At 42.0% G+C, this 16,529-nt stretch overlaps 1 pseudogene; it reads right to left on the bottom strand.

Moving 5' to 3' along the window:
• Window positions 1–10,751: 10,751 nt before the first annotated feature.
• Window positions 10,752–11,726, bottom strand: LOC114500894 (annotated as a pseudogene).
• Between the last annotated feature and the right edge of the window lie 4,803 nt (window positions 11,727–16,529).

Genomic DNA, 16,529 nt, shown 5'->3' with positions numbered 1-16,529 from the left:
CCTTGTCTTGTAAACGAATTTTGTTTTACTTACCACAGCGTAGAACTGCAAAGTGATTTTCTTCCTCCCTCCCTCCCCCTTCCTTCCTTCCTTCCTTCCCTCCTTCCTTCCTTCCTTCCTTCCTTCCTTCCTTCCTTCCTTCCTTCCTTCCTTCCTTCCTTCCTTCCTCCCTTCCTCCTTCCCTCCCTCCCTCCCTCCCTTTCTCTCTCTCTCTCCCTCCCCATTTCTTTCAAATTTATTACCCTTGTCAACATTAAAAAAGAGGAGAGTTTTGTCTAGATTTCTGGCTTCTTCTGAAAAATTATATCTGACAACATAGGCCCATTTGCACTTGGCAGTTAGCTTCAGCTAATTAATGAAAGGGCCCTTTTCCAGACAAGGCCTGGGCCCTCCACAGGATCTGAGTCTTCCCCGCCCTCTGTCATCTCCCTGACACCAAGGTTGAGTGTCAGTTGCCACCAGTTCTCACAGTTATGCAATTGTTTTTCTAACTCCCAGCCAGTCCCACCCATTCCTGTTATAGAAGTAGCAGCTGAAGGCATCTGAGTTCATGAGCCTGCCTTATGCTGTGCAAATCCTCCAGGGTGAGTAGAAGAGTGTGCAAAATGTCACTCCAGCTCATCCTGTGGTCCACCTTTCTCGTGTCTGCTATGACAATGCACCATGAGAGTAGCATGAGATTGAGTGGCTCAGCCCCTAGTGTCAAGCAAATGGAAATTCCCAGCTTCTCTCAAGTAACCAGAAAGAGATGGGCAAATATTAATCTTGTAAATTAACTGCCAAGGAACCCAACCCTTTCACTTCAAACTTTTCAACTAAAAAGACACCCTTTGTATTAAACCACTTAGTAGTGAGTGGTTAGTCCCATCCCAAATAATGTATTTTAGCCTGAGCAGCACTGCTTTTCCCATTATAGTATGCTTACTACCTGACTTACCCCTTTCTGTGATGAAAGTAACAACTGATATTTTGTTTGAGATGAGAAAATCCCATGCTGATGGTATCTAAATAGAATGGTTGGTGCCATTGTCAAAGGAGCTAAAGGGTGAGGCTGCAAAGAACTTAAGAGAGCTCTGTTTTGCCAAAATGGCCATAAGATTTGGTTATAAATTGTGTCAAGACATTGACACGCACTTCTGTCACAATTTTTGCAGAAATTAGTTCTTTTCATAGGTGTTGTGGGAGGTTGAATCAGTGTGCCCAGCCCTTCATTCTCAGAGGAAAACACCCTGTTTCCTATGACTTCACAGTTCTTCCACTAGAGTGTATATAGTGTGTACCTCTACCCATCTTTGAACTTGACCATGCAGTTTGCTTTGATAATTGGAATACAGGTCATGAGTGACAATGTGCCGGTTCTTAGCTGAGTGTTGATGAAGTTAGCAAATTTCCACCAGACACTATTGAGTGTCTGCCCCTATAACAAGAGAAATATGCCCCACATAGCTGTTGCTTCTTAAGCTTGGGTCTTGAGATGAAAACACAGGAAACAGACCTGGTTACAACTTAGCTGAGTTGAGCCCAGGTAATATTGACCAATCTATAGCCAAGCTTCAACCCAAGGTAGACATAATTATATCCATATCCATATGGATATGTAACCATGATTTTATTTGTTTAGTCTGCAAATGCACTTTTTAACATTTTGGGGGGCCATTTTCAGGATGTTTGTGTGATGCATGGAAGCTTCATTATACCATTCCACTAGACTGATGTTGACACACAACTTCTGTGATAAGTGAAAAAATCTGCCTGAAATGGATAATTTAATGGGAACTAAAAGTTTACCAGATATAGTAAAGAAAGAAGTGTGGCTCAAAAAAAAGGGAGAGTACATGGAATAGACATTTTGTAGTCTAACAAGAGCTAAGATAAGCACCTTATTTTTCTAACTAGAAAACCCTAGGTGTTTCAATCTACTTAACTCCACCAGCTTCCACTTTGCAGGCTACCTAACTAATCAGCTTCTGTTATCTTGATTCTGTGGGCAGCTTTGAGAACTAGTCCCATTGGCCCTCTTATTTGTTCATTTACAGTCATCTTGTTGGGGTCACAGATAAGTACCCAACTCATTAGGCGCTGACCCCTACTGGAGTAATCATCATAAACCACCATGAGCTCTTCCCAGTTCAATTGACGTGTAAACTATTTAAGGACAAGATCAAATGAACAGGAAAGATTTTCTGGTTTAGTTTAATTGCTTCTCAGGTGGCCTCTCATTTACCAAGCTCTGCTACAAGTAAGAACCAGAACTACCCTAGTGAAACTAATATAAAAGACCCAAGCACTTCGGGGAATACAGCCTGATTCAACAGATCCTAGGGAACTTCATTGCCAGATTGAAAGAAAGACTGTCTAGGTGGTGTACTGGTAGTGGTCCTTCTCTGCATATCCATAGTTTAAAATTGCATTCTCTTTAGATTTAATGAGCCCATTATGCTGTCCACAAATTCCTTGTTCTTTAACCTACAAAAAAATGATGGTTACTTTAAACATAGATCAAGTTGTTTCTGTTGGGATGTTTTCATTGGGATGCAATTTGAGGATATCAAGTAAAAGGTGGTTAAAAATTGTCATAAAAATATAGTGGGGTAAATGAAACAAGACTGGCAAAAATTTGATGGTTGCTGAGCAACATTGTGCCTTGTTATACTATTTTCTCTTCTTTTGTATGTGTCTGGAATTTTTCATAATAAAAATGAAAGATTTTTAAGTCTGCAGTCATATTAGCTCATATCTGAACCCAAACATCTTATTTTGGGGCTCGCTTTGTGCCTCTGCTGGATTATTTTTCTTGAAGGAAAGAACGGTTCTCAGGAGACCCTGTTTCACAAAGCACATTGGGTCCTGCTGTTCTTAAGCTTTCACTGCTTTGTCAGGAGATGGAAACAACTGGCTCTGGAGTTTCAAGGTGTGGCTATTGATTATGCTTATGTGAAATGCACTCCTCTTTTAGGCTTCCTTGTTGTCATCTTTCAATAATCTCCCCTTCTTGCCTTGAGTGTGGATGGAATCCAGTAGGAATGCTGCTCCGGGCTTGTACAGAATGAAGGAGCTGGTGAGCAGCAACATCCATCTGCCCTTACCTGCCCACTCTGCCTCTGGTGAAGTTCCTGGGGCTCAGAACCTGAACACACAGCCTGCCCCAGATCTTAACCAGCACAGACAGGAACAGGTTGCAGCTTAGGAGGCTGGGCCTCAACAATGGGAGTGGGCTTGCAGCCTTGTTAACACATCTAGTGTAATGCAGTTGGGGACAATGGAGCCCTGTGGAACTCTGTGTCCACCCAGCTGTCGCTATCCTGTAGCTCTCACTGTGTTTGCCCAGGTTATGTAAAATGGCTTCAGTATTGGATCTAAGAATGGATTGTGATTTCATTCCCAGCCAGCTTTGAGGGGGTCCTGTATCCTACTTGCTACCTCCTTCTTCAGGGACAAGGATTTAGAGCTCAGATGGTCAATAGGGAACAGGGTTCTTCAGTCTCCCTCTTGTCCTAACTTCTGAATTGGAACTCCTTGGCCATAGGTATAAATTATTGCATCTCTCTGAACAACACACTTTGGATTTTGCCCACACCCTAAAGAGTCAGACTAACAGTTAATTCTGGTCACCCTGGCCTCACTTTGTGCCGTGGCCTGGTTCCTAGATGATGCCAATCCCTTCCCTTTGTTCTCTGAGTGCAGCTAAAACAGGTGGCAATTTTCTCTGCAATTTTTAAGAAGAACTACAGAAGAAAATACATTTAAAATTCAAAAATAGAAGAATGACAACTTCAAAGTCCAAATTTTTGACTCTAAAAAGGCTAATTTTCTTACTTGGTTATTTTAGTTATCTGCTTATTTGGTTTAGATACCTGAGTCAGGGGGCATGTCTGGACTGAAGACATCTCTCAGACTTGATGACAGGCCTTTCTGGGAGGCTTGTAAGTAATGAGACAGTCTGCCACATGGGGAAAGCAAGAACTTCAAAACTGGGCAGACAAGGTTCCAGATGTTTAATCTGACATTTCCTGGCTGGGTGGGTTTAGGGCTGGTGCCCTTTTTGGGCCTCAATTTTCTTCATCTGAAAAATAAAAATAATAATACCTACTTGGCATGGTTGCCATGAGAATCACTTATACGTAAAATGTGTAACCTAGTCATCCGGCAGATTATATAAACTCATTGAGTGGTGGCTGCTATTCCTCTTTTTACCTTCTCAGGTCCATAAAGGTCCTAGGCATGCAGATTAGAGAGGTGAAGCAATGGGTGATACAAAATCTCAATGTCCTCACAGTGTCCCCACAAAGATCCATCAACATGAAGAAAAAGTCCAACGCCAATGAGTCTTATTCCTCTCCATCATGGAGAATATCAAGGGCTATTTCTTCATGAGAAAGGAGTCAAAGCTTTTGTGTACCGTGTATAGGTTTCAGGAGGTTGTGCCAAAAAATTACACTGCTACATGCAGTGTAATCCATGGGCCTACATGCATTTTTATGGATAATGCATAGCTCTTACCAGATATTCAAATGAGTCTATTTTCATTCATTCGATAAATACCTCTTGAGTATTTATTACAATCTATGTGTAGAAAGTACAGTAGTGAATAAAACAAATAAACACCTAACCTTTATGGAGTATAATTTCTAGTGAATCTGAAAATTCCTAAGAATCTCTGATCAAGGTAATCCAAAAGCCATAGAATGGAGTTTACATTTTTCAGCAAGTCTCTTTTGATTGTATTGAGCAGTAGACTCCAAACATCTATCCAACTGGGTCAAACATGTTTTTGCAGTCATATATATTTGACACTGTGGACACGAAGGGAGAGGGTAAATGAAATTTTACTGATTAGGATCAAAGTCAGCAAATTCCCTCTGATTACCCCTCTGTGAAACTACAGAAATAAAAGGAAATTATTAAACAATATGGCAGAGTAAAAAAAAAAACAACAAAACAAACCATAAACACTGGCATTATTTTGGCATCAGAGGGCCCTGTGTTCAATTCTTCAGCTACCTAACTGTGAAAAATTGGACAAGATACACAAATTCTTTGAGAAATAGCGTTATCTTAAATCAAAGATACTTATCTTGCAGATTTGTCATAAGTGCTAAATGTTATTACTGGAACTCAGTAAATGTTCATTCTCTATGTCTAAGACAATAATTCCTATAAATTTGAGATCATGGGTTTATAAACATAGAACACAATACACATACATCCACACATCACAACTCACACATGCATTTTTGATACTGACAAAGACTTGCTAAATCTTAAATTTTTCCAAGAGATTTACACAACAAATAAGCTGAAATAAAAGCACACACATGCACACACACACACACAATTGATCACATTCTTTAGTAAAGAGTATTTTTAAAAACAAAGCAATAGACTTCTAACCAAGATGGAGGCACACTCTGCCTCCTCACACAACCAAAAGAAGGATAACAACCAATTTAAAAACAAAAAATAACCAGAACTGCCTGAAAATTGAACTCTATAGAAGTCTGACAACCAAGGAGTTAAAGAAGAAATATTCATCCAGACCAGTAGGAGGGCCAGAGATGGGCAGCCAGGGTGGAGAGGACTCGAAATAAGGTGGCAGCTGGAGGACCGGGGAAAGTGAGGCTGCAGCTGGCAGAGCAGGTAGTCCCATATTTGCATGCAGATAAACCAGGAGGAAAAACTCGGGAGTGAGACAAACCGGGCAACTCAGGGTTCTAGTACAGGGAAGTGAAACCTCAAAACCTCTGACTGAAAAAACTGTGGGGGTTGCAGTGGTGAGAGAAATTCCCAGCCTCACAGGAAAGTTTGTAAAAGAGACCCACAGGGTCCTAGGATGTACACAAAACCACCCACCTGGGAATCAGCACCAAAAGGGCCCAATTTGCTTGTGGGTAGTGAAGTAACTGACTGAAAGCCAGCTGAGAGCCAAGCAATTGACATTGTTCCCTCTCAGGCCTCTCCCCCACATACAGGGCCATAACGCAATGATGTGGGTTGCCCTGCCCAGATGAATATCTAAGGCTCCACCCTCTACTATGTAACAAGCATGCTGAGACAAAAAAATATGGCCCAAATGAAAGAACAGATCAAATCTCCAGAAAAATACAACTAAGTGATGAAGAGATAACCAATCTATCAAAGGCAGAGTTCAAAACCCTGGTAATCAGGATGCTCACAGAAATGGCTGAATATGGTTGAAAAATAGAGGAAAAAGTGAAGGCTATGAAAAGCGAAATAAAGGAAAATGTACAGGAAACCAACAGTGAAGGGAAGGAAATAAGGACTTAAATCAATGGTTTGGAGCAGAACAAAGGAATAAACATTTAACCAGAATAGAATGAAGAAATAAGAATTCAAAAAAAATGAGGAGATGCTTAGGAACCTCCGGGACAACTTTAAACTTTCCAACATCCAAATCATAGGGGTGCCAGAAAGAGAAGAGCAAGAGCAAGAACTGGAAAACTTATTTGAAAACATAAGAACTTCCCTAATCTGACAAAAGAAATAGATTTCCAGGAAGTCCACGAAGCTCAGAGCACCCCAAAAAAGTTGGACCCAAGGAAGTACACACCAAGGCACATCATAATTAAGTCACTCAAGATTATAGATAAGGAGAGGATCTTAAAGGCAGCAAGAGAAAAGGGGAGAGTTACCTACAAAGGAGTTTCATTAAGACTATCAGCTGATTTCTCAAAAGAAACTTCACAGTTAAGAAGGGGCTGGAGAGAAGTATTACAAGGCATGAAAGGCAAGGGCTTACATCCAAGATTACTCTACCCAGCAAAGTTATCATTTAGAGTGAAAGGGCAGATAAAATGCTTCCCAGATAAGGTCAAGTTAAAGGAGTTTACCATCACCAAGCCCTTATTACATGAAATGTTAAAAGGACTTAACTAAGAAAAAGAAGATCAAAACTATGAACAGTAGAATGACAACAAGCTCACAACTTTCAACACCCAAACCTAAAAAAAACAAAAACAAAAATTAACTAAGCAAACAACTACAACAGGAACAGAATACCAGAAATAGAGACCACATGGAGGGTTATCAGTGGGTAGGGGCAGGGGAAAATGTACATGGAATAAGAAGTATAAATTGTAGGTACAAAATAGACAGGGGTTGGTTAAGTATAGTATAGGAAATAGAGAAGTCAAAGAACTTATATGTATGACCCATGGACATGAACTAAGGTGGGGGAATGATGGTGGGAGGGGAGGTACAGGGTGGAGGGGAATAAAGGGAGAAAAAAATGGACAACTGTAATAGCACAATCAATGGAATATATTTTAAAAAACAAATCAATAAAAGAAGTTTAATGTCAGCATAAAAGACATTATGTCTTTTATGATACCAATTATGCTTAACACTAATACATTAAAAACTCAACATATAGCCCTGGCTGGTGTGGCTGAGTTGGTTGGAGCACCATCCCATAAATGAAAGTTGTGAGTTTGATTCCTGGTCAGGGCATATACCTAGGTTGTGGGTGCAGTCCCCAGTCTAGGCACATACAGGTAGCAACCAATCTATGTCTCTCTCTCACATCAATGTGTCTCTCCTTTCCCCTCTCCCTTCCTCTCTTTCTCTATCTCTTTAAAAGCAATGAAAAACCCTAAATATATAAAAACTCAACATAAATATATAAATATATAGCATGTTACTATATATAGAACAATATAAACATAAAGTTTAAAATTCAGTAATTTTCTTTATTTCCTCATTTTGCTTACAAGGGTGTTATAGTCCATTTGCCTCATCTTTTGATTTTCACAACCCTGTGAGATGGGCAGGACAAGGACTTTTAATTGCTTTTTTTGAGAGGGGAGAAGTGGCTGGGTCCAGGTCCCCTCTCTCTGCAACTCTGCCTGTGGGTCCTATAAAGCAGGGACCTGCAATCATTGGTTCAGGCACTAGTCTTGTCACTCTTTTGGGTCAATGGGCAGGAGGCTGCAGCTTAATGTAAGGCAGAACCTTGTCAACAGACAAAAATGAGCTGCCCCACATCCACAGGAGCCTTGAAGCAAAAGCTGGATGGCTGGCCACCTGAGAATGTCTGCTCCCCCTTCCCAATCACACCTTCAAAGATTTGAGGCTCATACCCTGCCAGTTCTTCCCTTCTCCCTGGGAAAACTTTACCAAGCCCTTCAGCTGAACTTACATTCCATTGTGAGTAGAGAAAGTTTGGATTTTAGAATCAGACAGGATGGTATTAGAATCCCAGCTGAACTTACATTTATATGAATGTAGTATTTAATCTCTCCCAGCTATATGTATTTGTAAAACTGGGACAATACTTGAAATCTCCTAGTGTGGTGAGCATTAAAGAAGGTAATATGTGTCTATAAAGTTCCTGACATCATTCTCCCAAGGCTACTGTGTACAGTTGTGCAGGGTATACCTTGCTCAAGGGTGCCAGTCCAAGGGGAAAATTGAAATAGAAATCCAGCCAATACTCAGATCCTGAGTCTTGTGTCCTCACAGGGGCTGCAGCCTGAGATGAAGCAGTGCCTTCTAGTAATTTATGCACTTAGACTGAACACCATTTCCTAAGTCTTAGAAAGGTTCTGAATGCCTTAGGTAGTTCCTGCCTTCCTTTCCACCCCCTCCTCTTGGTCATTTTCCCTTCAGTGAACACGGGTCGTAAAATTGATTACACTGACTCACAATGCTCCCTGGTTGCTTGGCCTGCATGGACTGGACTGTAACTTCTTCTAGGCAAATGAGAAGAGGAAGATTTCTAGTTACCTCCAGGGCCGTGACAAGGATTGGTTCTGTCTCTAAATGAAATACCCTTTAAATTGGCCTGAAATTGCATCGCTTGTCTCAGTTAAGTGGAATCCTATGGACTATAAATCTGACTTGAAAGAGCTCAGTTTAATTTGACTAAGATGTTACAAAGGGTTTACCAAAATTTAAAGCATTTGTCTATGGAAAATCAATTATGGCCCAATCCATCTCACTGATGACGAGAGTGTCTGCATTTTTGGTTGACATCTGTGCATGGGCACATGGGTATGCACACACATGCACACAGGAACACACGTGTTTGGGGTACAGTGGCTGGAGTCTCATGTTGCAGGAAATCATTGAACCCAATGTGGGTTAAGTATGGCTTATTGACTAATGGTAAGCATGTTATTAGTTACAGTAATTTTAGCATGTTTGGCGCATCATTTCTAGAATGCTGGATCCTGACACTCCAGCCATGACCTGGATTCAGCTTGTTATTCACAGTTAGTAATAGAACAGAAAAATGCTTCCCATTCCAAGCCCCTCAGTTTCCATTACCCTCCAGAGACATCAGTAGAAGGACACCCAATGGTGAAATAAATGTCTGGTCCTGGGCAAAGTTAGCTACTCACCAAAAGCTCAATGTGCTTAAAAAAAAGCCAGCAGCAAGTCTTTTCACAAGTGAGTTGCCAAGGAGGCTATGTCCACCTGGCACCTACAAGACTGTGCCACTCTAGCAAGGTAAATACTGAACTACTGCATCTAAAGTGACTGGCAATGGGCAGGTCTGGGAGAGGGAGACCAGTGGTAACTTGGATCCCTATCAGGGGCAGGTGGGGCTATCTACAGAGAACAAAGTGGTAGGGGGCACTCTGCATAAGACCTCACACTAATATGAAAAATTAGTTGCAAGGAGGGGGAGTTAGTCATGGTAGAAGCAGTAATAATGATAATGATAATAAATAACAATAATAATAACTGACATCTATCAACACCTATCATGTATTAGGAGTGTTCTAAGCACTTTACATATATTATCTTATTTAGTTTTCACAAAAAAATCCTTTGAGGTAGGCACAATTATTTTCCTAGAGGTAAAGACACACAGCTATGCAATTAATGAAGTTGAAATCCTAACTGAAGCTTGTTTTCATCATTATTATACTTGGTGCCCTTCAAAGACATAAATGAAAAATGAAAGCAATATGCAGAGATTGGAAGGATTAGACAGATTCATAACCTGGTGGCGGGAAGCACCAGGTCCTCCCCTCCTCCCACCTGCAAAGATATTGCAGAACTGAGGAGTCAAAGGAGAGATGGGTGCACTCTACTTCCTCAAGTTGGAACAACTTCAGGAGTTTTGAATGCTCCACTTAAGTCTTCAGATGAAAGAAGAGGCTCTTGTGTAGACCCCTTCTAGTGGCTGGTAGTGTCCAGAAGACTTCTTTTCCCCTAGAGACTTTCTGTGCCAGACAGAATGGATCTGGAAGGAAACAGGGAGTGAGCTGGCTGCTCAGAGGTCTTCTGGGCCTTGGGTTTTAACTCATACAGAAGTAAAGAGACCTTCCAGGCTTCCTCTGAAGTCACCCACATTCTTCATGTGGACACAAGAAGAATGCATTTGGGAGAGTCTACAGTGTGCAGAAGTCAGCAGAGAGGCTGGCCCAAGGAAGTGATGTCATAGCATGATAATGCGGTTTCTGAGTCTTGGACTATATGGGAGGTGGAGATGAAGTATGGGGAGCATCTTCATTGCATTTATCTAAGTCAGACTCAAATGTTGGGGCTCTTTACACTATTTGCATGAAAAATCTTGCAGACATAAGAGCTGCTCTTGTAGTCTAAGTGTATAAGACCATGAAGCTTTTGTAGATCTCTTGAGAGGTTCTGGAATGAGAGACACTTATTTATCCTAAGTGTCCTCAGAACCTGTGTCTTTTTTCTCCCTGAAAATTGCTCCTTTTCTTTTTTATTTCAAAAGGTGATGATTAAGAGTCAGGAAGTATAGTGACATGGAGGAAGGACAAAAATAGAATATGTGAAAGACAGGTATTTTTGCTAGATTTCATATTCAACATTTCAAATCTTTCCAACTTTTAAAAAAACTTTCGTACCAAAAAATGAATCATATTTCTCATTCCACTCTTGTCAACTTGACCAAAGCCTTCTGAGCTACAGTCATTTTCTATTTTTCTTTTCATTTTTCAAATCTTTAGTGTTAAACTTAGTATAATCTTCTTTTGCTTCTACGGGCTCATTTGATAACTTTATTTTCTTTGATGGAGAGTTTGGCAATGAAACTAAAGACTCTAGAAGCTTTAAATACTGAGATGAGTCATCACTCAGTTCTTTAGGGATGTAATCACATATCAGACCATGGGTACAATGAGTATAATCCTCTGCTTTGTCATTGGAAACCTTCCCACTGGAGGAAAATGCAGTTGACCGTACCTAGAAATTGGCATTATGTTATTGGTTTTTAACACTGCTATAGTCTGATTAAACTTTTTTCCCAGACACTTTAATGTCTTCCTTTTTCTGTACTTGTAATATTTCTTTTGTCTATTTCTTTTCCTTCTTCACATCTTAAAGTAATTTCTCAAGTTCAGCAAGTTTCAGCATCAAGATGCAATTCAAAAACATGTCATCCACCAGCAGTTGTCCTAGAGGCTGAAACTTTCCCTCTTTATCAGCCTTTATAAGGTAGTAGAGAAAGAGAAACAGAGGGCCTATGGATATGATAAGGTAGAGAAGACCTGATTGAACTGACCAATTTATAAACCAAGATGGTATTTTCCCTTGAAAACTTTTACTTCAAATAGCTGACACAGACACATAGAACAAGTAAAGAGCTCTTTCCCCTGAATGGGTTAACCAATTTTACAAACATAAGCCCACTGTTTACCTTTTTTTTTCGAAGCATCTTTTACATATTCTGGAAGCAAGAACACATGCTGCTAGAAGCCAGCACCTTCCCAGCAATCCATCCAACCCACCATGCCACCCACCTTCTCCCTGCAGCACAGCAGCCTCCGGCCTCAGACTTCGGAGCAGGGGCCCTGGCTAGAAGCCTGGTGGAAAGTGGCAGGAGAAGAGGGACCTGATTGCATGGCCTAAACGGGAGCATCTACAAATGGCAAGAACAGAGCAGAAGCTGAGTTAACTGTCAGCATTAGAAGCCAAAGTAGGGGGCCAATACCCCACCACTCAACCTAGGGTGGACTTCACAGCCTCCACGGGTGGTGTTCCCTAACTTGTTCTTCGAACAGATGTTACTGCAGATTCTGATTTCCTGCTGGGCCAATCCAATTGGTAGGTCCTGAAGGGGAATCAGAGAAGGGAAGAGAGAGAAACATCTCAGGTCCAAACCAGGATGAGTCAGAAATTCCCAGTGACTGGATGGAGTAGGGAGGTTTGCTTTAGAAAGTAAGAAAGGGAGATTCAGAGTCAGTTCTTTCAAGTCCCATGCTTCAAAACTTGAGATTGAGAAGTACTGTTGACGACTGCAAGGAGAACATGTATAGCCAGAAATACGAGAAAAAAGCCAAAGTCAGATGTAGGGTATGCACAGAAGGAAGCAAATCCAAGACAATAGCATGAATGGCTGGACTGGAAGGTCCAATGGTTTAAGGATTATCAATGGACACTTCACATGCATCTCTTCCTCTGGGATCACAACCTTATCCCTTCTTTCAGTGGGTCAACAGAGCATCCTTAAGACTATAGAGAAGCAGAAGGAACAGTCTCGAAGTAAATCCTATAGTTACCATTCCCTTCAAAGAAACAGCTGGGAAGCCAGAGGGCTTAGGAGTGCTGGAAGTGTGCCCCTTGCCTGGTTCCCCAGCTCTGTCCTCCCAGTGCCATTAGGCAGCTGTGCTTGGGCTGCAAAACAGGGTCAAGGAACTAGAAAGAATCTGTTGGAGAGGAGACACATTCAGGCTCTTTCCTTTTAGTTCAGAATCCTTCATTCAAATAATTCTTCAAGCCCTCATTGCCCCTCCTAAAAGGGGCCTCCCACCCTCACAGCACTCTGAAAGGATCAAGGGACGCAACTGAGGAGAAGGCAGGCCTCACAGAGGCTGCCCAGAGCATTTGACTGGCATAGCATTTGTAACATTAGAAGAGAAGGTTTTTAATGGCATGAAAATGTCTTTAATCACAGGAGCTAAGCTGCGTGCTGTACAGGTTCAAGGTGATCGAGATGCTCTTGTTCTACATCTGCATTTTCATCTCACTTAGATTAATTCATATTTTAATTGCCTCTCTCTCTGATTGAAGTACCAGAAAGGAGCATTTTCATTCCTTTGATCTCGTGTTCTCTCAAGTATGGCCAAGGTCAGGCACAGGCACATGAGCCTTGTGGGAGGATTTCCAGGAAGAGCACCAGGAGGCAGGCGCCCCCTTGTGAGCAGAGGTGCTCACCAGAGGGAGGGAAGGCTCACGGGGATCCACAAGGCAAAGCTGGCCCCTCCAAGCCAGAGTTGGAGCATTGTAGCTTTTTAAACCAGTGAGGGGCAGCAGAGAAGGGGTGTGTCATTCATTCAACTCATTGTCACGCATCCTGTGGTCTGGACCCCTGTTTCATTCATCTTCAGTCCATGACATTAACAAGGATGCAGCCCATACTGTCCATCACCTGGTGAAGTCCCCAAGTCTTTGGGCCTTGACTTGTCACCTTGCCCTTTAGTAGGAAAAACAATGTCCCTCTCACAAAATCTATGGGATTCTTGAAGGGGTTGCAAGTCCACATTTCATGGCCCCTTCTCATTCCTAGCTCCTGTCCTCACCCAGTGGGGGTGAACAGAGAAGTTCACTTCTCTCTACCTAGAGAAAGCAAATAGGCAATGCAGTACTCAGTTTCCCCAAGAGGTAAATCTAAGGGTATTTGTGCAGAACAGAAGACTCACTGAAGGTTAGTTTCACAGCAGACCCTCTAGAAGTGAATGTTAGACAACACATTTCATAAAAGCCCCTGGGTCATTATCACCAGCAGGGACTCCTCACAGGCCAACTGTTTTCCTGGTTTGACAAAGACATGCCTCTTTTGGCAGACTGTATCTTGTCTTCCTGTCTCAGATCCCAGCATCAGTCTCGGAGGGCTGCCATACAAAGTACCACAAACTGGGCGTCTTAACCAACAGAAATTTACTGTGTCTAGAAATCCCAGATCAAGCTTTTGGTAGGGCCATGTACTCTCTAAAACCAATAAGTCAGAATCCTTCCTTGCTTCTGCCAGCTTCTGGTGGTGGCCATCAAATCTTGGTTTCCTTTGATTTATAGCTGTGTCACTTTAATCTCTGCCTCTGTCATCACATGGTGTTCTCCTGTGTGTCTCCTCAGGCTTTAGTCAGCCATCTTTCCTCTGTGTGTCTGTGTGCCCAACTTCTGTCCTATAAAGACACCAGTCATTGACTTAGGGCCCAGCCTGATCCAATACGACTTCTTAACTTGATTAGATCTGCAAAAGCCCTGCTTTCAAATAAGGCTATGTTTATAGGTATTGGGGATTAGTACTTGAATTTACCTTTTGGGGACACACCATTTTCTCATTTTTTGAAACTTAAAATTCCTCCTTCCTTATTGGGCTGAGAAGTTCAGTTCTGTACATTTCATTTCCAAATCATTGGAGTCATGTAAATTATGATATAGGGGAGCAGGGAACAGAAAAGAGGAAGTATCATCCCCATTGACATCAAAGAAAGTATCAAAATGTTTTCCTAAACAAAGTCACTTCTCTCCCAAAGAGGGATTCTACTCCACCACTCATCTTTTAAAATAAGTTTATTTTCCCAAACATTAGCAGTCATTACTTTCTAATGAGCACCCACTACATGTGTGGCACTTTTCATTTTATTGACTCTTGTACTACTTGCCAAATTGCTGAAAGTTGGCTGTTATTACATTCTTTTCAAAGATTTGGGATTGAGGCTAAGGAATGCCTAGCATCACATGGCTGGTAAGCAGCAAACCAGAGATTGAACTGTATCTCTTTAATCCCAAAGCCAATCTTTCTAACATGCAGTTGATTCCAGCTCCCTCACCCGTGGCTGCTGGCGCCCTTCCCCAGCACTGCCTGCCACCCACTGGCTCTCCTGGTCAGCACCTCCTGGTTTTATATCTCAGGTGCTGCAATGGCTTCCTGTAACAAATCACCACAAAATGGGTGGCTTAAAACAGCACACATTTATTTACTTACAGTTTTTAAAGCCAAATACTAAAATCAATTTCACTGCACCAAAATCAGGTGCTGCCAGGGCTATGCTCCCATCTAGGGCTCGAGAAAAGGACCCATTCCCTGCCTCTTCCAGCTTCTAGCTGCCAGCATTCCTTGGCTTGTGACCACATCACTCTGTCTCTGTGGTCACTTTGCCTTCTCCTTTTGTGTGTGTTGTGTGTGTAATCTCTCTTTGCTTCCCTCTTACAAGAATACATGTGATTGCATTTGGGGACCACCTATATAATTGAAGATAATGTCCCCATTTCAAGATCCTTGGCATGCTCTCATCTGTAAAGATTCTTTTGCTACATAAGGACACACCTGTGGGCTCTGGGGTTAGGACTTGGATATATCTTTGGGGGCTATGATTTAGCCTACCACTTCACCCTTTATGGCTGTCTCCTGACTGCCCTCCTTGTGGCTTGTGGCTTGCAGGCACTGAGTTTCTTGCATTCTTGACTCTTTTCAGGAGTGTCGGGTGGGTGGGGAGGGGGAAAGGAGAGGTTCCTGTGTGTGGCCTGCTGAGAAGACCACCACACTAGACCACTCCAAAGAGGCACCAGGGAGCTTTCTCTGTCTGGATTTTATAAAATGGTTGTAATAATGCTTGTTTGAAAAGGGGCTGGAGATCCTCTGCTAAAGATGAGAGTATAGGCTGTTTAGGATGGTAGATAGCTGCTTTGAGCCTCCAAGATCTCATAAAATGGAGGTCTTGCAGAGCTGAGATGAGGAAATTATTGTCCTATTGGGGAAAAGAATTCTTCAGAGTGAGAAGGAGGAGGGTGGATGCCTGTTCATTGACCAATGACAAGACTGAATTTTATGGCTGCTACCGCAGGAGAGGGAATCAGCACCTCCCCACTTGAAACCTCACAAATGACAGTCATCATTGCAGATTGGTCACAAGTGCCTGGGTTAACAAATCCCCAAACGTTCATCAAGCTTTCCTATAGCAATACCTGATGTTGAAGTTTCCCTGTCACTTTCTGTTTTAAGCATTTTTATCCTGCACTGATTTCACCCACATCAGTGTCAAAGCACAAAGCTTTTCTGCTTTCAATGTTTTAGGGTATGTGGTACCTGAAGACCAATAGGCAAAGGTCAATATCAGCTCTCTCAATAGTAAGCTCTGGGTACAGGAATGCAGTGGAATTCTTGATTTGGGATAATGGCTGCTAGTACTCTACACAGCTGCCTAACTGTTTTTATTTGTGTATCATAGTCAAATGAGGTAGGCTGGATATGATTGGCTCCAGCTAAGAAAAAATGAAATAAAAGGTTGTGACAAGCTGCTGCATAGCAGAGGCAGGAGTGTGCCTATTGCACACTTTGAGTGTGCCCTGAGTCCTTGGGAAACATTCACTATGAATGGATGAGCACATAATTTTTGATCCATACTCTGACACCTCTGAAAGTGAAGGGAGCATTACTAAAAATTAAGCTGAAATTCTAACCATGAATCTGGACCATCTTGATTTTACTCTCTACCTCTGAGGACCTTGTACTTTGTCATGGCTGGCCTTGTACAAAACTGTGAAGTAGGTTTGCCTACATTATTCTTTTCCCTCCTGCGTATTCCCCTCTG

The sequence above is a fragment of the Phyllostomus discolor genome, chromosome 3 (assembly GCF_004126475.2).
Source record: "Phyllostomus discolor isolate MPI-MPIP mPhyDis1 chromosome 3, mPhyDis1.pri.v3, whole genome shotgun sequence".
In the NCBI taxonomy this organism is placed as follows: domain Eukaryota; kingdom Metazoa; phylum Chordata; class Mammalia; order Chiroptera; family Phyllostomidae; genus Phyllostomus; species Phyllostomus discolor.
The sequence above is the reverse complement of the archived record's forward strand: the minus strand, read 5'-3'. Positions and strand labels throughout refer to the sequence as shown.